The sequence below is a fragment of the Antechinus flavipes genome, chromosome 1 (assembly GCF_016432865.1).
Source record: "Antechinus flavipes isolate AdamAnt ecotype Samford, QLD, Australia chromosome 1, AdamAnt_v2, whole genome shotgun sequence".
Taxonomy (NCBI): Eukaryota; Metazoa; Chordata; class Mammalia; order Dasyuromorphia; family Dasyuridae; genus Antechinus; species Antechinus flavipes.
Genome location: NC_067398.1, coordinates 370,095,814 through 370,119,453, shown reverse-complemented (window position 1 = coordinate 370,119,453; position 23,640 = coordinate 370,095,814).

The following is a 23,640-nucleotide window of genomic DNA, read 5'->3' as shown; positions in this document are numbered from 1 at the left end:
AATATTAGAAAAGAAAAATATTAGAAAAAAGAATTTATCTAAATATTATTATAAAAATTATAATGAAAATTAATAATGCAACAAATTGCCCATAACCATCTCTCACACTGGGTTATCAGGGGGCCTGAAGTTCCTGTATTGGACTCATTGCTTAGGGACCTTCTTGCACATTAATTTTAATTGGATCAAGATAATATGTCACATAGGGGGTATTATGGGAGAATTGTGTTCTTTTTTGAGTTCAGGTGGTGTACAACTGTTGCCAAAAATAAATCTACTACAATACAGAAATTATAGAGGTAAGATAAACCTAAGTTTTATTATGCTTGAGCACACATTCAGATCTCAGGCAAAATATTAATCTGAACCTCAATTAGCATTCTAACAAAGCCTCTTCTAGACAAAATTATATCAGAATGACATAATAATAATTCTTTTAAATATCACAGTCCTCTTAAATCATATAAATTAAAGAACAGATAGATTTATAATTCTATGCCTGTTTCAATCTCTTAAAAGTTGAAGAAACTTAAAGTCATAATCACATATATAAGCAAATCTAGTTAAATTGATAATTATATATATAAATATATATATAAATATAGATAAAGTAAGTCACGTTACAGATTAAATTATATTTAGAGTTCACAAATACATTGATTAAGGGAGGAGATTTACATATTGTCAAGGACTTAGGGACAGTGGAAATTCTTTCTCTGGCTTCCTATTTAAGAATATTTAAGGCTTTAAATAAATTTTTATCTTCCATGGGACAGAACCTCTTCTGTCAAAACCTCTCAGCCAGAAGAAATGGCCCTAACTTTCTCTTAATATTATTATTCGATGAATCAGGTTTTGTCAGAAGTTAATATTAATAGAAGACAGGCTTTTAGCTGTCCAAAAGTTGCAGGAAGAATGACCTTAATCCTTAAATAACAAAAATTAATAAAAGTAAAACAAAAATTCCCATAATAAAGGTGAACTATTATCAAAAGTTTAGTTTGTATAACCAATGACCAATTTCCAAGCATTGCCACACAACTGTAAGTACAAAAGGCAACAGACAGTTATGTTTTCATAGTAGAGGCTGAAGAATAGAGAATAATCTATAACATGATAGGATTTCCTCAAAGACAAAATTTAAGAAGCTGGGAGTAAAAATGAGAGCTTTGGATACCTGGCAGAAGGAGAAGAGAAAGGAAATAAGGGAAAACTATACTATAAAAGAGTAGAGGAATACAAACGCATGAAACTAAAGTCACTACCCTTTTAAGTCAAGTTCAATGTTGGGATGAAATAAAGCACTCATTAAACTTTTAATATAAAGAGGTTTACTTTTCCCTAACACAGCAAGGATATACCACAAGATTGTGGTGACACTTAACTTCTCTAGATGTCCTCCTCTATTTGCATAATAAAAATGCATCTGGTCCACAGGATAGGGTAGGTTTATTCATATAAGCTCCAGAAATCCACTCAGTCCAAGAGACCTAGATTGTATGCACCCTAAAAGTTTTGTGTCCTTATTGGATTAGAAAGATGCCTCAGGGAAGCTGCAGCTCACAGTAAGGCTCATAGACCTTGGGGGCTTTGTCTTCTTGGGTAAAGTCTTTCTAAGAATGAGTCAGAGTGAAATGGGGATGGAGATGCCAAGGGGAAGTGAAAGCTGCTTCAAGGAAATACTCCTCCTATCACAGAAGCTTACAGTGGATGATTTTGTCCCACAGTACTTTTCAATATAATTCTGAATGTAACAGGTGTAGCCAGTGTTGTTAATGTTGTTCTCCATCTCTCTAATCCTTCCATTCCTTTACAACGAGTTCTGTGCCCTAACAAAGCCACCCAGAACTTTCTTTAGCCACCTTCTTTACCTTAAATATGACCAGTAACAATCCCAGATAATTCATTCTATATAGAATTAGGGATTTAAGTGCCTTACCAGGGTGACTTTTACCAAATGGGTACTTTATGGATGTTTATCAAATTGAGTCAAAGTAGATTAAGATGATTAATTCAGTAGGAAAAAAATGTATTATATTAGCTCCTAAATCAATGAGGAGTGTTCACTTCTCAGGAGATAGTCCTACTAGGTATCTGAGAAAGGCTATTGAGAAGTAGGATTACCATTTCTGAATGAAATCTTAGTGATTCAATTGTCTACTTCAGTTTTTTTTTTTTTTTTTGTAAGCCTTCCTGAAGCCAGAATTCAGCAGAAGTGGTTGCCAAGGGAAATTGTCTCATTGGCAGAGGTCTTCTAGCCTGCTCCTATATTATTAGAGCAGGAAGAGCTCCCCTATGGAGAACTGTGTCTCTCGCCAGGTTGAAAGCTCTGTAGAACTTTTCATCTGCAGTGGATAGGGACAATATCATCATCATCATCATTATCATAAATATGCATTCCTATTTGAAAACTAAGCTATGTCTAAGAGTGCTTCCTTATACTGCCTAGGGTTTGGGGGACAATGCAGAATTGTTGTGGAAAAGTGATATCTGATACAAATGGAGCCTCCAAGGACCTTCAAAAGGCTGTGACTTCTTCAAATTCCCTTGATAATTTACAAATGATTTTTCTTCAGAGACATGGTGGAATTTCCTTAGTTTATCTGAACAGAATATAATTCTTGTGCAACATCATTCTAATTCTGAGACTTGTTATCATTTAATGTTTCAAGGCTAAAATGAAATGAGACTATTTTGGTGATACTCTTATTAGAATTTTTAGAACAATTTAGAGCTGTAAAGGACCTTTGTGGTCACATAAGTACCTTGATTCACATCTTAATCAAGAACCTTTAGGGAGTAGCTGGTAAAGTCAGAATTCAAATCCAGGCCCTTACTCCAAATCCAGAATACAATCCTAATTCCCTGAATTGTCAACTATTAATCAAATTGGATTCTTTTTTTCACAATAATATCATTTACTAAGTGTTTTCAGATTTTCTAGGTCAATCAGGGGTAAGAAATTTCCAAAAGTAAACTAGGTCTTTTCATGTTGTAAAACCTTTCAACTGAAGAGGGACAAAGAAATTTCATCTCTTCTGTGAAGTTTCTTTTATTGATCAGGTAAAAGTGATCTCTTTAGACCTCCTCTGAATGTCTATGACATTTATTGTCTATGCTTCTTACTGCACACATGACATTTGCTACTTTGTATTGTGGCCAACTATTTTTAAGTAACTATCTTATCTTCCCAATTACATTCTTAAGTTCTGTAAGGGCAGATATGGTATCATTATCCCTTTTTTGTCCTTCTGATTCTATCCATAGTCCCTTATATATAATCAATTAATCAATCAATCATTAAGCATTCATTCACTGCTTAATTGGTATTTTATTAATTAAATTCAGAACAGAGTTTAGGACCAACCTTAAGTAACTAAAACCTGGATCATTCATAAAGGGATGCATATTTTAAAGTTAATTAATAATTAATAAAAACAACACTTAACAGCGCATTTCAATAACACACTTTAAGGTTTGCAAGGTACTTTTCAAATGTTATCTTACTTTAGCCTCACAATCACTATTGTCAGTAAATATTATAATCATTATTTTATAGATGAGAAAATGAAGCAGGGAAAATTTAAATGATTTGCCCAGGAAGATACAGTTAGTATATATATGAGGCCAGATTTGAACTTAGATGTCACTGATTCCAGGTCCAGTATTCTATTTTCTGTTCCATCTAGCTGACTATCAAAAAAAGTCAATGTAAATATGTCTTTCTGATTAATTATCATTTCACCCTATGGGTAAACTAAAAATTGAGACATATGGTCTGACAAAAGACTTCTAAAATTTTGGAAATGAGATAGAATATTTTAAATCAAAGTTGTACCAGAAAATCTAAGGCATATGGTCACCACACCTATAAGCTATCTCATGAGTTTGTAACCCTTGAGGCACAATACTGTGAATCCCTGATGGGGACACATTTCAAGTGGATTCCTCAGAATTTTTCCTTTCTTGCTGTCATCTTTACCACCATCTTATCTGGATTGAGTTTAAGCTCTGGTTGATTTAATCCAGGAATTTATTTCTGAAAGACAGCTGGGTAGCATTTGTCACTGTGCTTTGAATCCAAAGTCAGAGAGATTGAGAATCAGGTGTCATGTCTGTTTGGGTAGTAGTGAATCACAGAAATGGTTTATTTCCATCATCAATTGTTATTTGTTGTTTTTACAACATACGTAAACCCACAAGCCAAACAACAGGCATCCTTCATATGTTTTACAAATAAAGAAGTAAGTGCTCTAGATTGAGGGCTATGTTTTTGTATCAAAGTTGTGCGTTCTCCAAAGCAGATCTGTTTTCTTTAATCTTGACTCTTTTTTCAGGCTGTATCAGTCAGTGGTGCCAACATAATATGTATGTGCCATCAAAACTACCCACTTTCTCTAGGCACATATTTCCTACAGGACACTGCTCTGCCTCACTTCTCACTGACTCTTTGACAGTCACGGCAGGGAAGATATGTGAGACGATACATAAAAAATGTGGGGTGAGTGTGGGCATTCTGTCAATGAGCAGAAAAATATTTTCAGAGTCCCAGCCAGAAACCAGCCTCCTAAAATATTTACCAACTCCAGTCAATTAGGTGGTTGGAGAAGGGAGTCATCGCTGAGCAGCTAGAAGCCCTCTCCATGCTACGACACAATCTAATTTTATAAATGATCTGAGTTTTCCTAATCAAGTTTCATCCCTCACCATAGCCACACATCAATTAAGCTGAAGGCTAACCAAACAGATGGGCCTTGCCTCGCTCCCTGAAGGCTGATGAACTAGGATGAATCAAGGAAAGGGAAAAATAAGATGCAATCCTTCACATATGTCTAGTTCTGATTCTACCAGCTCTAACCTCAGATGAAAGATGGTACCTCCAAATCTGAGGAGAAAGATATTGGGGTAACCAGATCCCCTCAATATACATTGAAATTATTTCACTAGATATACAGACAAGATAAAGCGATAGAATTAGAATCTCACAAAAGCCACTTTCTCAGAAACTGCTGAGGTAACTTGCTTCATTGCACATCCAATAGTCCCTAGATGACCTTCAGGGCTGAATATGAAGATAACAGAATCATTAATGTTTAGAATACTTGAAGGCCAGGAGATAGGCAGACAGATGTCTCTAGTCCTTTGACTCTCAAAAAAAAAAAAGTTAAAATATTTCTTGGCTGTACCTACAAAGAAGAAATGGAGTGAAAAAACTATTTATTCAGATAATTCAGGCAGAAAAATCTGCTCTTAACCAAAACAACATTTTTTGGGGGGTTGGGGGGAGGGCTGCAATAATCCAAACTGGCTATGTAAATCACTCAGTAATTGCCTGAAAATTTCTACTCCACTTGGCCAGTGAGTCAGATTCTCCCCATGCTTCAAGTACTCCAAATTAGACATTTTTGAAAGGCTCTCTTAGACATCTAGAGTAGTGGTTCTGAGAATTGTAGACTTCACCCTGTGCAATTACCTATCTTTGCATCCTCTCCCCATGTGCAGAGTTTTACTGAAATCCATTAAAAATAACAGAAGGCACATACCCATTTGAATAGTTTTCTCAGTAGACATTGGACTGCATGACAGAAAGGGTTAGGCTTCCAACTCTGCTACTCATTAGCTGTGTTACCATATGCAAGTGTCTTCCTCTCTCTGAACTTTCCTCATCTATCATAAAGTGACGATAACCCTTGCACTACCATTAAGCAAAATCACTTTGAGAAACCTACTTTGTACACATTAAAGAATTATGCAAATATGAACTATTTCTTGATAATTTCTTCTTTTGTACTCATCATATCTCTGTAGTCAGATCCTTGAGGTTAGAGAGGACAAATGCAAAACCACTGCTTTTTCTTATAGCTCCTGCAAGATATTGTACATTTAAGAGTTTGCTAAAGATACTGGGTCCAGTCCTGGGGAAAAAAAAAGATATTAACAACCTGCAACATTTCCAAGAGAAGGTAACATGGATAGTGAGAACACTCAAAGCCCTATCACAAGTTATATGATGTGTAAAAGAGGGTGGGCAGGAAATGGTCAATAAATCCAATCATTATATGTATGTGCAGTTCTTGGGGCAGATGTAATCCCCCTGTGGAATCTGGAGCATGTGCAAACTTTCTATAACTGGTTACTAGTGTAGGGGAACCTCAACTGGGGTGCATTTAAATGGCATTAATTAGCTAAAACAAGTCTCTTTTGCTATTTCCCCTCCCTCATAGAATTTGAGAAAAGAGATGTTTTATAAGTCTCTGGGTAGATGTTCATATCTTCCCTATTTAAGTCTGATGTGTGGTCAATGTTCTTTGCCTCTTCATATTAGTTCTTTACTACTTTTAGGTGAAGTAGTGTTGATAACAGGTATAATCTTATGAAATTTGAAATATTATAATGGTAATTCACTAAAAGTCTGGGAACCAGAATCCTTGCCATGTTTTTCAGGGAGACCAGACTGTGAGGAATTGAGTCCCAATGAGTTGTTTGATCTAGAATGGATTCAGGATTGCCAAGAAGGATGCACAATGTTTCATCTTTGGAAGTGAACTTAGTTAGGCAAATGCTACATAGAAACTTGAGCCCATTCTCTCCAAGGACAGAGGCTTATAAAGGGAAGAGTGTGTTTATAAGTATTCAGGGAAAATATATTTCTTTTCTTGCTAAATATTTATAATAAATATTCCATTGTAAAAGCTAATTCATATTAAATGGAATTGAGGTGCTAATCACTCATGGTTCATGGTAGGAGAAACACACCAAAATTGTAGTCTGAATAGAAAGCACTAGGAAAAAAAAACTCCCCAACATTCAGAATTATCCCTAGAACTTTGAGAATTAGGGACCCAAACTGTCAATTGAAAGCAGGAGTTGGGATTAGGATCCTGTGAATTTTTAACATTTCAGTTTAAAGAATGGAAATGTTTGAATTAAAAAAATGACAACAAAAATAGAAACAGAGGGATTCTGGAGCTTAGAAAAAAGGAAGGACATGCTAGATTACTGTAAATACTTGTAAGTCATAGATTCATAGAATGTTAATTCTGAAAAAGACTTTTAAAACAATTTCATTCATTTTATGATTTCATTTTATAGATAAAGAAACTGAGAGTCAAAGAGATTCCATGATTTTTGCAAGATTGTGTAGTAGCAGAAAGAAGAACCCAACCCTTATGTCTAAGCATTGTGAAAGCCAGTGTGGTATGAGGATGGAATAATGATCCAACCTGCAAATTTAAGGTAAAAGACTATTCACTTGTACTTCTGTAATTTGGGCATATTCACTTTTTTTTCTCCCAATTCAAGTCACTTTGCTAACACACAGTTATGTGAGCACAGACATTTAAATCACCTTTTTAAAAACAGTTTCTTTATCTAAAAAATAGGACTGCTAATACCTGCTATACCTATCTCATAGGGTTGTTGTGAGGCTTCTAGTAGATGATGAATATAAAGATCTTCTCTAACTTTAGGTAGTACATAAATGTCAGTTACAGTTAGTGCTTCTAGACCAAGGTGCTCTCAATGATATGGCTGTGTCTTCCTTGGCTTTTATTCCTTAACAAGTCGGAAAGATGAGTTTTAAACCTAAGCCATAGTCTTATACAAGACTCTAATGAGTTGATCTTGCCAAAAATACTACCTACCACTATTATCTCACTTGACCACCTCCAGGCTGGTCCCCTAATTCCTTCTAGCAGGTAACAGATAGGTACAGACACTCATTCTTCCTATCCAATTGGTCCATCTTTTCCAAGGGCCAAAAGCACTTACTATGTTTCCCTCTTTTAATGGTCTGAAACTATAATTCACAGGGAGAAATACAAACCTGCTTAGTCCATTTGAGGAAAAAATCCCAGGCACAGTCAGGGCAGACATAACTCAGGTTCTGAGGTCCTACAAAAGCATTTTGTTGCAAAATCCTACTATATTATTGAATGCTCTGTGATATCATTGATAAGGTCTCTCCAACAGTACCAGTCACAATCCATGCACTCCTTCTTAATCATACAATATCTTCTGAGAAAGTCTTAATGCAATGTCTACCCTCTGTCCTGAGGCTTTCCTTGAGATTTTTTGCTGTTACATAAGTGCTACTGAAGAATGCTGAGTGGCTCAGTGGTTAGAGTGCCTGGTCTAGAGTTAAGAAGATTTCTGAGTTCAAATCTGACCTCAGATACTTACTAGCTATGTGATTCTGGGAAAGTTGGTTTACCTGCTCCCTCAGTTTCCTCATTTATAAAATTATCTGGAGAAGGAAATAACTAACCACTCCAGTATCTTTATTAAGAAAACCCCAAATGGGATCATGAAGAGTGAGACAAGATAGATAACTGAACAACAACAAAAAGTACAGAATGTGAGCTATCTATGATCCCTGGTCATGTTAGATAATACCTCTTGGCTAGAACTATGCAGACACATACACACACATATATGCATATGTATATACATATCTATGATAATATCACAATGTTTCTTATGAATAATTTATCATTCTTGTCTATCTTGTGTTTCTCAGTTTCCTTTTGAGCAACTCATAATTTTGATTCTTTAGAGACTAGATATTGCATGATTTTCAGCCATATACTATCAGCAGAAGAATGCTGATATTAAATGTATTATTAGCTTTTGTTTCAAGGAGAAACTAGGATGGTTGTACCTAATCTCCCTAATTTTCATCTCTCTTCCTCCATAATTCATCTTTTATATAGGTGCCAAATGAATAGATGAGACAATGTGTCATAGTAGATAACCAACCTAGAAACTGCCCTAGGTTCAGATTTGACTCAACAACATACTGATTTTGTGACCAAGAACGAATTATGTAACTTAATGTTCCCATTAAATTATCTCAGACTACTGCAAGCAGCAAGTGATCCTCCTTGGTTTTAAGGTAAAGGTTTAAACCTGCAAATTTAAGGTAAAATGAGGCAAAATTAAGGTAAAATTTGACTTTTGTAATTTGGGCATGTGTGCTTTTTTCTCCCAATTCCTCCCTTAGTCTTGTGGGGTTCCAAGGAAGATAGGTGGGGTAAGGTGTAATTTGCTCTATCTCTCACCAGAGACAGGAAAAAAAAAAAAAGTTTCACAAGGAAGGTTAAACATTTCTCTGGCTTTTCACAGATCTCAAGCAGTGAGAACAGTTCAGCCTGGTTTCATGTGTTTCAGTCACACCTACTGGTATGTATTGAAATAAGGAGAGATCTTGTAATCAAAACCAAGACTGCAGTACTTAGGGTCTAGTGTCTAAAATCACATTTTAAAAGGGCCTTACGAGATTTTTTTTTTCTTTCCCTTTATTCCTCCTCCCCTAGTAGCTACTTCCCCATTTGCTATCAGAATCTGCCATCAGTATCTGTTCTAATTTTGCCTGCATCTCCCACAAGAAAAGGCTTTCTCTTTATACATGCTACTAGAAGACTATTTTTCCATTTCTCCTAGGGTAGGAAGAAAACAATACTGTCTACCCTGGACTACAACAATCAAAATTCACATTATGTTTCAGAGCTTTTTCCCCAGTAGAGAAGTGAGTGTGAATATCTGGTTACATCAATTAGAGAGTGGCTGCTGATTTGCATTGATTGAAGGAGTGCCTTCACTGGGAGTTCTCTTACCCACAAAAGTCATAGATCCAACAATAACAACAGCAAAAAAGGACACAGATCTGATCATGTCACTATCCTACTTTAAAAAATAAAACAAAACAAAAAAAGCTTCATTTTTTCCCCATTGACTCTAGGATAAAATACAAACTTCTCAGCCTGCTCCTCAAATGCCTCCATAATCTGAATCTCACCTACCTTAATAAACTAATTTCATATATTTCATTCTTCATACACTCTACAATTCAGTCAAACAACCCTTTTAACTCTTCCTTGAACTGAATCATCCTGTTCCATTTTCATTCTTTTGCCCAGGTTGCTCCTCTTGCCAAAAATTCACTCCCTTTCATCATTATTTCCTTGGATCTTGGAGCTTTAGTTTCCTTGCTTAGGGTCACACAGCTAGGAAGTATTAAGTCATGAGGCCTTTTCTAAATACCTTCTCCCTATTCTTCTAAGGGATTTTCTTCTCCTTAAAATACATTGTATTTCCTTCCCTGTCTTCCTGTTTCATCCATCCAGTAAAATATAAGCTCCTTGAGGGCAAAGAACTACTTGTTTTTTGTCTTTCTGTGACTAAGACCTAGCAAGATACCTTTGCACATAATAAGTGATAAATAAATGGTTGATCAATTGAACTTAAAATACTGTAAAATTTTGAAAATAAAATCCAGGCTACTCATTTCTTCCTATATAATCTGGGCCCCAGTTTGTTCTCTATCTACAGTCTTTTCAAAATATAGCATTGATGGATCAATTCTATGAGCTATCTGTAACTGTCTGGAAAATTCTTTACACACACAACTATGCCCCCTCCTATATATACATACACATATTTCCTTGATTGTTTGGTTGTTAAACCAAACTATTGGATGTTGATGCATCTCGTTTAAGAGAATCTGCAACATGACTTGCATTATACATTAAGATCATAAACATTGTTTGATATACTTGATAAGCTTGTTTGTATATAGAATCTTAGTTTATGTTGAACCCCAGAACACTATAGCCCAAAATGATAGAAAAAAAGGAAAAGTTTTAGAGAAAAGAAAAGATTCATTAGTGAAATGAAAAATAACAATTTCAACTCAGTTCAACCACATATACTTATTAAATACTTGGTGTGTGAAAAGTACTATTTAAGTCACTAGAAAGAAGAGTGTTTAGTTGGAGTTTTTTGGTTTGTTGTTTATTAAAAGTTAGACATGTGTAACTTTTTCCCTCATAGAGCTTGCAACTTAGCAGAAAAAAATAAAATAATGTAAATGAATGGTTATCTGTCTTTTAATTTGGCAGAGAAGACTTATTTCCCAAAGGAAATCTTTCTAGATTTTCTGTCACTGAAGAAAAAGCAATTTTCCTCCTTACCCTTCGTAATGAATTGAATACTTTGCTGATATGCTTTAAAAAAATTATTTTTGGTCACTAATAGAACCCTTCTTTGGCACAAATATAGTAAAGTAAAACAAATTAACTGTTGGTCATGTCTAATTCTATGCCACTTCTCCACAAAGATTAAGGAGGCATGCTTCACCAACATTCCATTAAAGACATGATTAGACATTACATTCTTTAGAGTGGATCATTGATTGTTGATTGATTTATGTCTTTCAAGGTTACTTTCAATTGCCTACCTTGTTCTCTCAGTTCTGTTCACTTTATGCTGCCTGGGTTTATACAAGTTTCCCTGGATTCTTCATTTTTTTTTTCACTTTTTCCTGATATCCATGATGCTTTTCACAGAAAAAAAAAAAAAAACTAGTTCATTACATCAAAAAATGATGAACCTCAGTGTTATGAATACTTCTTCCACCAGGAAAGATGTACCCATGCATTCTTTTCTACCTTCTATGATCCTGGCCCATGGACTCTCATAAATCTTCCAAAGGAATCTAACCATTGCACTAGAGAGCTTCTACTAGTACAACATTCAAATAGTCGATTTGTTAAGCTTCATTACCACTCTGAATGGTCTCACCTCCTTTTCCATTTATGCATGTACTTTTACATAACTTACAACATGTAAATCACCTTTGGTAAAATGTTACAACTTTAATAGTATCATAAGTTTAGATTTATAATCAAAAAGGATTTTAATTTAAATTTTTTATTTTATTGATGAGAAAAAATAAGGCAGAGAAAAGTTAAGTGACTTCTCAGCTGAACACTAACTTATATGTAGTAACTGAAGTGGGACTGGAAATTCTATCTCCCTATGTCTGACACCCCATCTACTATACTATACTATGGTGGTTGAATTGAATTGTATTGAAATGAGAGGGTGGAATTAGTCCATAAAGTCAATAAACAGAATTGTCTTTTCCAAGGTTTTTGGTCTGAGACTTCAAAACAAAATGAATTGGAATACAACTTGGAAATTATAAATCCAACTAAGAGGAAAATAAAAGAAATAGATTTTCTCTCAAGGATTAGCACTGTTCTTGACATTGTCTCATCTCCAAAAGAAAAACTCTCCAATTCTTTTTTCAACTTTTAAGTAACTGGCTCTGAATGCTAACAATACCTAGAAAGGAAATGTTGTTAACTTTATAGCAAACGTTCTTCCTGCCAGTTCTTTTGCCTTCCTATCTCTTTTTTGGCTGATTCCCTTTGGTCACTAATGAAATGAGCTTACTATTTTTTTCTCTTTTTAGGTGTCTCCAAGTTAATGTTTGGGAGGACACCAATGCACCTGCTGACAAAATGTTTCATAGCCAAAGCAACAAATTGGATAAAAGACTTAGAGATCTGGATGTATCACATAGATTTGTCAGCAGGTCTTTTTTGTAGAAATATCTTAAAGTAATAATACCTAGTACTTCTATTCCTTAGGCCCCTTTGTGATGAAGCAAACAAAATTGATTCAATTGTATAGAACTTAATGAAAATCAGACAGTGAAACTCTAAGAAATAGAGGGTATTCTATCCCGATGTTGTTTTAGTATTATTTATGGAAATCCAGAGCTAAGGAGGTTGCTATATTCTAGATGTATTCATAACAATCTGCTCATAGAATAATAATAATAATAATAACAAATACACAAATAGTTCTATACCCCTAAGTTATGGAAGAAGACAAGATCTTATATGTACCAAAATATTTATAGCAATTCTTTCTCTGCTGCCAAAGAACCAGAAATTAAAGGGATGACTGTCAATTGGGAAATGACTGAACAAATTATAAATATAAATGAATATTGTGACATAAAAAAAGAAAGAAATGATGAGAGGGTTGAATTCAGAAAAATGGGGAAGAATTGTATGAACTGATTACGTGAAGTAGTAAGAATCAAGAAAACAATTTATAGTTTAATCATGCTGTAAAAATGAAAAAAAAATAGACTTTAGAATTTTTATCGATGCAGTGATCAACTATGATGCAAGAAGACCATTGATGAAAAATGGTACCCATCTCCTAACTAAGATGATGTGAACTAAGTATGCAAGATGAGACATACATTTTTATATGAACAAAAATGGGATTTTTTTCTTTTATTGATGTACATTAGGCTATTTTCTTTCTCAGTTTCTTTTTTTTTTTAATAATTTTTTATTGACAGAATCCATGCCAGGATAATTTTTTACAGCATTATCCCTTGCACTCATTTCTGTTCCAATTTTCCCCCTTCCTCCCTCCACCCCCTCCCTGCAATGGCAAGCAGTCCTTTACATGTTAAATAGGTTACAGTATATCCTAGATACAATATATGTTTGCAGAACCGAACAGTTCTCTTGTTGCACAGGGAGAATTGGATTCAGAAGGTAGAAATAACCCGGGAAGAAAAACAAAAATGCAAGCAGTTTATATTCATTTCCCAGTGTTCTTTCTTTGGGTGTAGCTGCTTCAGTCCATCCTTGATCAATTGAAACTGAATTAGCTCTCTTTATTGAAGAGATCCACTTGCATCAGAATACATCTTCATACAGTATCGTTGTTGAGGTATATAATGATCTCCTGGTTCTGCTCATTTCACTCAGCATCAGTTCATATAAGTCTTGCCAGTCCTCTCTGTATTCATCCTGCTGGTCATTTCTTACAGAACAATAATATTCCATAACGTTCATATACCACAATTTACCCAGCCATTCTCCAATTGATGGGCATCCATCTTTCTCAGTTTCTAAGAATAATTGGTGAAGTATGGGTACTAAGACTCTGTATATTTGTTATGAAAGCATTTTCCCCCTGTAGAAAGTTAAAATGAAATAGAGAAAAAGGAAATGCTCATTGAAAAATAATTAATTCAAAGAATAAATGACACATTTATATGATTTTTTTGTTACTAAATACTTTCCCCATAGTATGTTAGAAATGAACTAAGAATATTAGTCTAATTCCCATCTTTTACATATGAAGAAGCTAAGGCCCAGAAAGGTGGTATCATTTCTAAGCTCACACAGCAAGGCAATGGCATGTCTATTGATGCTCAGATCAGTGTTCTTAGCACTACAATATGCTTTTGGTGGTATTCTTTCAATCAAGGAACCAGAAAAGAAATGAAAACCAAAAAAATAAAAGAGAGAACAGCCTAGCAGGGAGAAGGGTCGTTTGCAAATATGGGAAAGATCAGCACAAGTTCAGCAGCCCAGATTTAAATGCCTTCAAACAAGTGCTTTTTGAAAGTTGCATGTAAGTTAGATTAATATTTTTTTTCTTTCTGAGAACCTTTCTAGGGCCAAATAGAAACTTATGTTAGCCTTCCAGAGGTCTAGAGGCTGAGATACATATCCATTTCTATTTCCACAGTATCTAGAAGTCATTGACATCAAGAGGTATTGCCTCAACTTACCATATCTGACCAAAAATTACAGCAGTCTATGAATTAAAATAAGCAAATTACTAAAAGAATGTTGATATAAACAATTTTGGGTGTCTGGTGAAACGCTTGATTAATAGGAAAAGCTCATGGTAATTGTTATCTTTGTTCACCTTTTAAGCCAATAATTGGAAAAGGAACTAACATCTTTTTTTCCCTTAAAAATTAGGCTGCCCTTTGCTATTCTATAACAGAAATATGCTAGAGGTGATAATGCTATATAGACTTCTTTCAATGAAAAATGTTTACTTGAATAAATCCTGTATGAAGTATTAATTCCCAGTGATGTCCCAAGCACATTATAAATTTTCTCACCAACTTTCCTCTATCTTAAACATATAATACACAGTAAAATTAGTTGATACATGATCCTAGGAGTAACCAGATTTCAGCATTGTAACCTTCCTTATCAGTCCCAAAAAATCTGACTAGTCTCACAACTGCTTAGCAATTTTGTGTCTTATCAGATTAAAACCTAAGAGAATAATACTTCAACTTTACAAACTACTTGTTGTGGTAGTGCATAAGATAGAAATTATGAAGCAAAGTATCACTGGAATCATTTGCATACTGTCCCTTAATCTTCCTTTTCAGTCATATTATCAAAACTAGATTGTTTCTTGAATTCTAAAAGGTTGTATGCATTTCTGTGGATACACATGAACAGGTGCACAAGTATGAATGTGTGAGTATACATGTGCTAATAAAGTATTTTCTTTCATGCCTCATATTCAAAAATTGAACCAGGTGGTCTCCATTTCTTTAAAGAATGATTGCTTTAAATAAATTCCAAATTGAAAATTCAATCCTGAAAATTAATCCTAAAATATATATTTGGAAATCATGTCTTTTAGATGACTTCCCTTCTCTTTCACCAAAAAGCCTTGACGATTTATTCATTTCATTTGACTACTTTTTTAATCTCGCTTTTTATGAAGACACTAATGACCCTCACAGATTGTTACCCTCTAGTGAAATAACAGGGTTTTGGCAAGGGCTGAATTCCAGTTGAAGAGTTCTGAAACTCACTGTAAATCTTCCTGTTTTGTGGTCCCACAAACTAGGCTTTGCCATCTGCCTTATGAATTGGATTTTTGTTGCGGTATTTCACATATTCTAAAATATGGTTATTACCATCCATAAACTGGGGTTCCTGGAGATTATTAATTAAGTCCAAAATATTGCACCAATGTGTGCGGTGAAATACAGCAGGAATGGCATGGTGCGCCTGTCATTATAACCCTCTCTGCACTGCATTATGGCTGCTCTCTAGAAAGCTAGAGACAATTTGGTGGTAGTGAGCCAACGAAGTTAAACCTGAAGACTTAAATTCAGGTGGATGAGATAAATTGAAACAGATCTTATTGCTCCCAAACACTCTCCTGGAAATAATGGCATCTTGACATTTTATCAGTCACTCAAGCGGTCATTCTCAGCGGTATCAGCCGGAGCTTGAAGGATAGAGCCGTAAAGAAAGGACTGTCAGCCATAAACATTCCTCAAAACCATGAAAGCCACAAATGAAAGCTTAAGTAATGGAGGACGCAATACCCTTGATATTTCAACAATTACCTGCAACAACAGGCTTTGTTCGAACTGTGGTCATTTTTTCAAAAGCCTTTTCTTGTCGTGCCTGGATTTGAGGAGGGGAGGGGAGTGGGGCATAAAGGTGGGAATCAGATGCCCTCAGGTGAAAAGACAAAGTTGAGTGGTTGCATATTTAAGGAAGTTCGTGGAAATTTTTCAACTTTTTTTTTTTTTAAGCACTAAAGATTGATCTGAAGACATTAGTATTATTAAGCTAGTAGTGGAGCTCTGGAAATCATTAGAAAGGCATTTACGCTACTCAGCTATTTCCTTTGTGGCCATTCCTGATGTCAAATTACAGGGAAGAAAAATGGCCTGGAACCCTTTGCAGGGAAAGGAAGGTGGTAATGGATAAGAGTGTAAGTGTGGGGAAGCAAAGTGGATTTAACTTCATTACACTTCGGGAACATATCACTACGCTGGGAAGAAGAAAAGACTAATTTTAAATGGTCTTGGTGCTATTATCTTGGCAATTGGGAAGCACGGAAACTAAATGAAATTGAGTATACACCACATCTGAGTCACCCAAACTCAAGAGACAGCAAATGCAGAAAGGTTAAATGCTCTAGAAATTGCATTTGTGGAGTTTCTCAACACAGGAGATTAATGGTTACTCAAAGCAATGGATAAATATTAGCTGAAGACCATTAGCCCAGGAAAACACATCAGCCCATCAGAGTTCTGCAGCTTATCAGATCAATTTTAAATAGGTTTATCTTGGGCTTTTCTAACATTTAATGAGGAACAAATTGGGTTTTTTGGTTGTTATTTCTCTTACCTGGGTTGACTTTTTGATATTACCTACAAAAGTATGATTGAAATAAATGGGCTGGCAGAAGAGTGTTAATTTTATCAACCCTGAAGCAACTGGAAAAAGGAGACTTTATGAATCTTCCCATGTATTAACCAGCAGTGGTGACTATTCTAGAAAGAATAATAGGTTGCCTGTTTAGGCAAAAAGAGATCCAGAAAGATCATCTCTTCTATTCCTTTTCCCTCTACCTAAAATATCCAAAAATGATGAGAACATTCTTATTTTCAAAAGATATCAGATATAACTAGGCCACAACCTCTTTTGTACCAATTCATCTATTCATATCAGCATAATAATGGCCACTGTATTTAATGTACATCCTCATTTTGCTATCTGAGCCTTATTCCTTTTATATGGTTTGCAGTAGAGATGGAATCAATGTGACAGTGTTTTCCCCCCCTCATCCACTCATACAGTCTTAATTATACACAGGAATTCCCAGATCACAGTCTATGGCAATTTGCAGTCAATAAGTTATGTATAGGAGAATCTACCATAGTACCTAAGGAGTATATCTATCAAGGAATAAAGTATGGCTCAGTTTTTATATTAACTTGATTCAATTAGTACTCTTCTTTGCTCTTCCGTTGCATCTATTTTTCTGTTTTCCCATAAATCTTGTAGAGCAGGTAACCATCTTCCAAAACTACTGCTGAATCTTCATATCTATATCCCCCTCCTATCAGTGTGTGTGTGTATATATGTGTATGGGGGGGAGGTATCTGTAAATGTAATATAAAAAAAATATTAATTAAACTAAAAAAAGAAAAAGAAAAGTCACTGAGTACTTGGAGCCACAGGAGTCACCAAAAGCCTTCCCTCCCAAGTATCAAGGGTCATTTTAGTCTCTTGTTTCTTTCTCTTCTTTGTTCATGTGAGCCTTAATCCTGCTGCTGCTCTTGCCCAAGAAAAATTTATGGAGGGATACATTTTCCTATACTTGGGATTCTATATTTCATTAACTCCTCCTCTTGGAAACTTTGGCTTTAGGTAAGTGACAGCTCAAGTGCTATGTTCTTCAAGAGATCTTTCCTAATCTCTCCTGTCATTTTATCATGTCTCCACATTAGTCAATCAATCAAGAAACATGTATTAAGGGCATGGACCCACACTTAACACCATATACCAAGATAAGATCAAAATGGGTCCATGACCTAGGCATAAAGAACGAGATTATAAATAAATTAGAGGAACACAGGATAGTTTATCTCTCAGACTTGTGGAGGAGAAAGAAATTTGTGACCAAAGATGAACTAGAGACCATTACTGATCACAAAATAGAAAATTTTGATTACTTCAAATTAAAAAGCCTTTGTACAAACAAAACTAATGCAAACAAGATTAGAAGGGAAGCAACAAACTGGGAAAACATCTTTACAGTTAAAGGTTCTGATAAAGGCCTCATTTCCAAAATATATAAAGAGCTGACTCAAATTTATAAGAAATCAAGCCATTCTCCAATTGATAAATGGTCAAAGGACATGAACAGACAATTTTCAGAGGATGAAATTGAAACTATTACCACTCATATGAAAGAGTGTTCCAAATCATTATTGATCAGAGAAATGCAAATTAAGACAACTCTGAGATACCACTACACACCTGTCAGATTGGCTAAGATGACAGGAAAAAATAATGATGAATGTTGGAGGGGATGCGGGAAAACTGGGACACTGATGCATTGTTGGTGGAGTTGTGAACGAATCCAACCATTCTGGAGAGCAATCTGGAATTATGCCCAAAAAGTTATCAAATTGTGCATACCCTTTGACCCAGTAGTGTTTCTATTGGGCTTATATCCCAAAGAAATACTAAAGAAGGGAAAGGGACCTGTATGTGCCAAAATGTTTGTAGCAGCCCTGTTTGTAGTGGCTAGAAACTGGAAAATGAATGGATGCCCATCAATTGGAGAATGGCTGGGTAAATTGTGGTATATGAATGTTATGGAATATTATTGTTCTGTAAGAAATGACCAGCAGGATGAATACAGAGAGGACTGGCGAGACTTACATGAACTGATGCTAAGTGAAATGAGCAGAACTAGGAGATCATTATACACTTCGACAACGATATTGTATGAGGACATATTTTGATGGAAGTGGATTTCTTTGACAAAGAGACCTGAGTTTCAATTGATAAATGACGGACAGAAGCAGCTACACCCAAAGAAAGAACACTGGGAAACGAATGTGAACTATCTGCATTTTTGTTTTTCTTCCCGGGTTATTTCTACCTTCTGAATCCAATTCTCCCTGTGCAACAAGAGAACTGTTCGGTTCTGCAAACATATATTGTATCTAGGATATACTGCAACATATCCAACATATATAGGACTGCTTGCCATCTAGGGGAGGGGGTGGAGGGAGGGAGGGGAAAAATCGGAACAGAAATGAGTGCAAAGGATAATGTTGTAAAAAAATTACCCTGGCATGGATTCTGTCAATATAAAGTAATTATTAAATAAAAATTTAAAATTAAAAAAAAAAGAAAGAAAAGAAACATGTATTAAGTACTCACTGCATATGTGCCAGGAATTGTACTAAAAGCTGAATATACAAAGAAAAGAATAAATATTGTTCCTACCCTCATTGTGAATTTTGTTTTAAATTAATGTGGTATGTTCTTATCCGTGAACAATCAAATGCCAAGAGTGTCAACCAGATGTGTGCCATCATGAGTATTACTACTGAGAGTCATGCTTATTTCTGGATGTTCAAACCCAACCTGGCCAATATTTTATGCATGTCTATGTCTGTTAACATACTGTTTTTCCCAATATAAATTTTGATAGTGTTTGTTTTTTATTTGTATGTGAGAGAGAGAGAGATAGACTCCTTTGTCAGTCTGGTAAAATTTTTGTATTCCTCAGAATAATGTTTTTAAATAATTGAAGGAAATTCTCATTTTCAGTTAGAAGTTAACTCTATTACAAACAAAAACTTATTACATCCCTTCTGAAATCTCACAGCACCTTGGGGTCTCTAGGGTCCAGGCTAAGATTTCCTGGACTATTAACACATAGATTCCTTATTTAATGGGACCAATACTATTAAGGACTAAAATCCTTTTATCTATGTATCCAAAGTGCTTAACAGAATCTGGTAGTAGGCACTTTAAATAAATACTTGTTAATTGACCAATTGATTGATTGATTGCTAAATGCTCAGTCCTGGACTAAGACTTCAGGAGACACAAAGATTTTTAGACCTATAGTCTAAATGGTAAAACAAAGTATATATTCTTACCAGAAAAGAAACCATACCAGAAGTAGATAAATACCAAATGTCATACAGAAAAGATAGTCTATATAGTTTAGAGGAAGGAGAGAGATGGACAAGATGAGGGGAGAAGGAGAGACAAAAAAGAAAGGGGAGAGAACACGCTGCAATGATAAGAAGGTAATCAGGAAAGTGATATCATGAGGGACTTAGTAAGTTTTATCTGTTTACATTTCTACATGGAAGGATGATACTTGTTACTCATTAGAATGTTCTCACTATTATGGCAGTTAGAAGGAAATTGTATGGACAGAGAACATGGGTGTGAGTTGAATATCAAAGGATAATAGCTTTTTTAAAAAAAAATTTTAAATTAAGGGGTGAGAGAGGAATGTACTAGGAAAAAAGGGAAAGGGAGAAGTGGAATGGTGCAAACTATCTGCCATAAAAAAAGAAACAAGAAAGTTTTTACAATGGAGATGAAGAGGGAGAGGAAAAAAGAGAGGGAGCGAATCTTATTCTCATCAGAATTGGATCAAAGTGGAAATAATATGCATACTCAATATGGATATAGAAATCTATCTTACCCTGCAGGAAAACAGGAGAGGAATGGGATATGGGAAGGAAAGAAGGTAAAAGAGAAGTTATATTGGAGAAGGAAGTAGTCATTAGCAAAACACTTTTGAGGAAGGACAAGATGAAAAGAGAGAAAGAATAAATTAGGGAGGAATACAATTAACAATAGTAATTATAAAAAAGAATTCAAAGCAAGTTTCTCTGATAGAATATTATTGTTCTCTGGGAAATGATGAGCAGGATGCTCTCAGGAGAAAAAAAATCTGGAAAGTCCTCTATGAACAAAATGAAATATACTATATGCAAAATAATAACAATGTTCTGGGATGACCAGATTAAATGACTGTTATTCTCAGTAGTACAATCATCCACAACTACTCTGAGGGATTTGTGATTAAAAAATCTTATCCATACACAGAGAAGAAACTGATTGTGGCTGAATAAAGATCGAAGCATTTTCTGTTTCTCTATCTCTCTATTTGTCAATGTCAATTATTATCATTATTGTTATATGAAATATGACAACTTTATTTTATAAGGTTCTTGCCAGATGTGATTCAATATGTCACATTTAGATTTTGAAAACGCTCCTCAAACAAGGCTTCTGTCTACACAGAAATACAGTCAAGAAGACTATATCTAAAGCATCAGATTAAATGAATAGATAAAACAGTAGCTCTTTGGGATTACTTTGTCAAAAAGATTTTCTGTTCCTATGTCTTTCATATAAAGCTAGAAGGAACTTTAGCAGATATTGAGTCCCCTTCCCTTGTATTACAAATTAGGAAAGTGAAGAGAGAAGTTATGGGACATGGCCCAATTGATAGGTATCTGAGATGAGATTGACATCTCTCTCCTCCTGACTCTAGGTCAAGTACTCTATTACATCACATTGCCTATCTCATAGAATGCATTAAGAGAGAAATAAAAAGGTAGCTTGAAACCAAAATGTGAAGAAGCCTAAATGCTAGACTGTATATTTTTCATTTTATCCTGTATACAACAGGAAGCCACCAAAAGTTTTTGAGAAAAAGGTGAGCAGATGTAATATATATCTAGTGCAAATATACAGTGCCTCAGATGGTATCTTTCTACATAGAAAGAAAAGAAAGATTGTTTCCAGTAGACTTACAGTGACATGCAAGAAAAGAGCCTTGAAGATAATCACAAAGACTTTCTGCAACCGGTTACAACCTACCAACTAATTGGCTCTAGAGGCATTCAGTGGGACAATAGGGGCAATTCAATTCTTGTTCTTCCCTCATGTCTTTCTCTCAGCTTAATTTTTTTTTGTTTTGTTTTTTGTTTGTTTGTTTGGTTTGGTTTGGTTTTTTGACTGCTCTGTTCACTTACAGATTCATTCACTCATGGTATTCAATACAAGACCATACTGAAAGGGGAAACTCACTGTATCAGTTTCTCCTCTGAGGCCTTGAAAAATGGGCTTTGGCCCTTGTATTTTAGTTTTTTTCTACATGAAGAGCATGGAGTCTCTGACCTGGTGAGCTTCAAAACATCAGGAAAGTGAGTCATGGGAATCTAGGAGCTGGACCAAACCAGGTTTTACAGATGGCTAGCAACAATTCTCTCAGGAGCAAGGAGAAGCTTCTGACCATGGCCTTCTGGACCAGGCCATCAGAAGCTAAAATGAAGACTCAATAAAGTCTTCATGGTCACACTAAGTCATGAATTTAATGGGACCAATACTATTAAGGACTAAGATAAATTTTGAACCTACTCTCTCCAGCAAGCAAAGGACATATATTCTTATTATAACTTTGAAGTAGTTAGTAGATTCCAACCAGTTTTAGAATGTCTATATGTATTCTCTTTGTGGAAGCTAATTAATGCTAAATGTTTAAATGAATTTTGGTGTCCTGGACTCTTTTTTAATACAGTTGTGTCCAATTCTTCATGACCCCATTTGAGGTTTTCTTAGCAAAGATACTGGAGTAGTTTGCCATTTTCTTCTTCAGCTCATTTTACAAATGAGGAAACTGAGGCAACTAGCCATTGCCCAGGGTCACCAGGTAGTATCAAATTTGAACTCAGGTTCTCCTGACTCCAGGTCTGATGCTCTATCCACTGTACCATATGGCTACTATGCTAGTCAGTAATATCTAATAATGGAAATACACAGTCTGCAAGGAGAAGGAGCAGATAACAAAAGAGAAAAGACACAGTCTTTGTATGTAAATAACCTCAGGGTTACTCCCCCAAATTCTGAGAAGTCAAAAGAGTCTTTCAGGCTTTGGAAGAGTAGTCAAAATTCTACTTTTTGCTCTGTTGGAACAATTAAGTGCTGAAATAGACATTAAATACCTTTGAAATGCTTAGAAATAGTGCCTAGAAGTGTTTAATAAAAGTATTTTCTAGGAAAGGTATTTTCTGTTTTGTTTGGTTGTTGTTGTTGTTGTTGTCGTTAACAGTTTTTAATTTATTTAGTTCTGAGCTTAAGGGAATATGGGGCTCACATAAATCATTAATCAGGAACTACATGTTATGTGTTTATTTGTATGCAAGGGTATGTACTTTGAGAAGTAAATGAAGATTAAAACAGGGACCTGCCTATCACTGCATATATGTAAGTATTTTCAATATAGTAAGTATATACCAACCTGAAGTGGTAAGTGCAACTTTGTGGGGGATGGGGGATGGGGGGTGGGAATTGATGGGATGCAGGATTAGTTTCAATTTAAAGGCTCAAAAGAATGGTGTCCAGGTCTTCATGCTGTGAAAAGTATTATAATGTTTGCATTATACCTGCTTTCTTAATGTCTTGGTTTTGACCAAGCTTGCTGGTTTCTTCTTTTGGATCCTTATACTTGTTTGTTATCATTCAGATCAAACTTGTTTTATGAAATCCCTTTTGAACCTTAGACACAACCCTTGCTATCAGCTTCTGATTTCTCACCAGTCCTATTACCTGGTGAATGAATGAGTGAGAATTTATTAAATATATACAATTTGCAAAGCACTGTGCTAAATTATTATTCAGTCATGTCCAATTCTTCATGTTCACATTT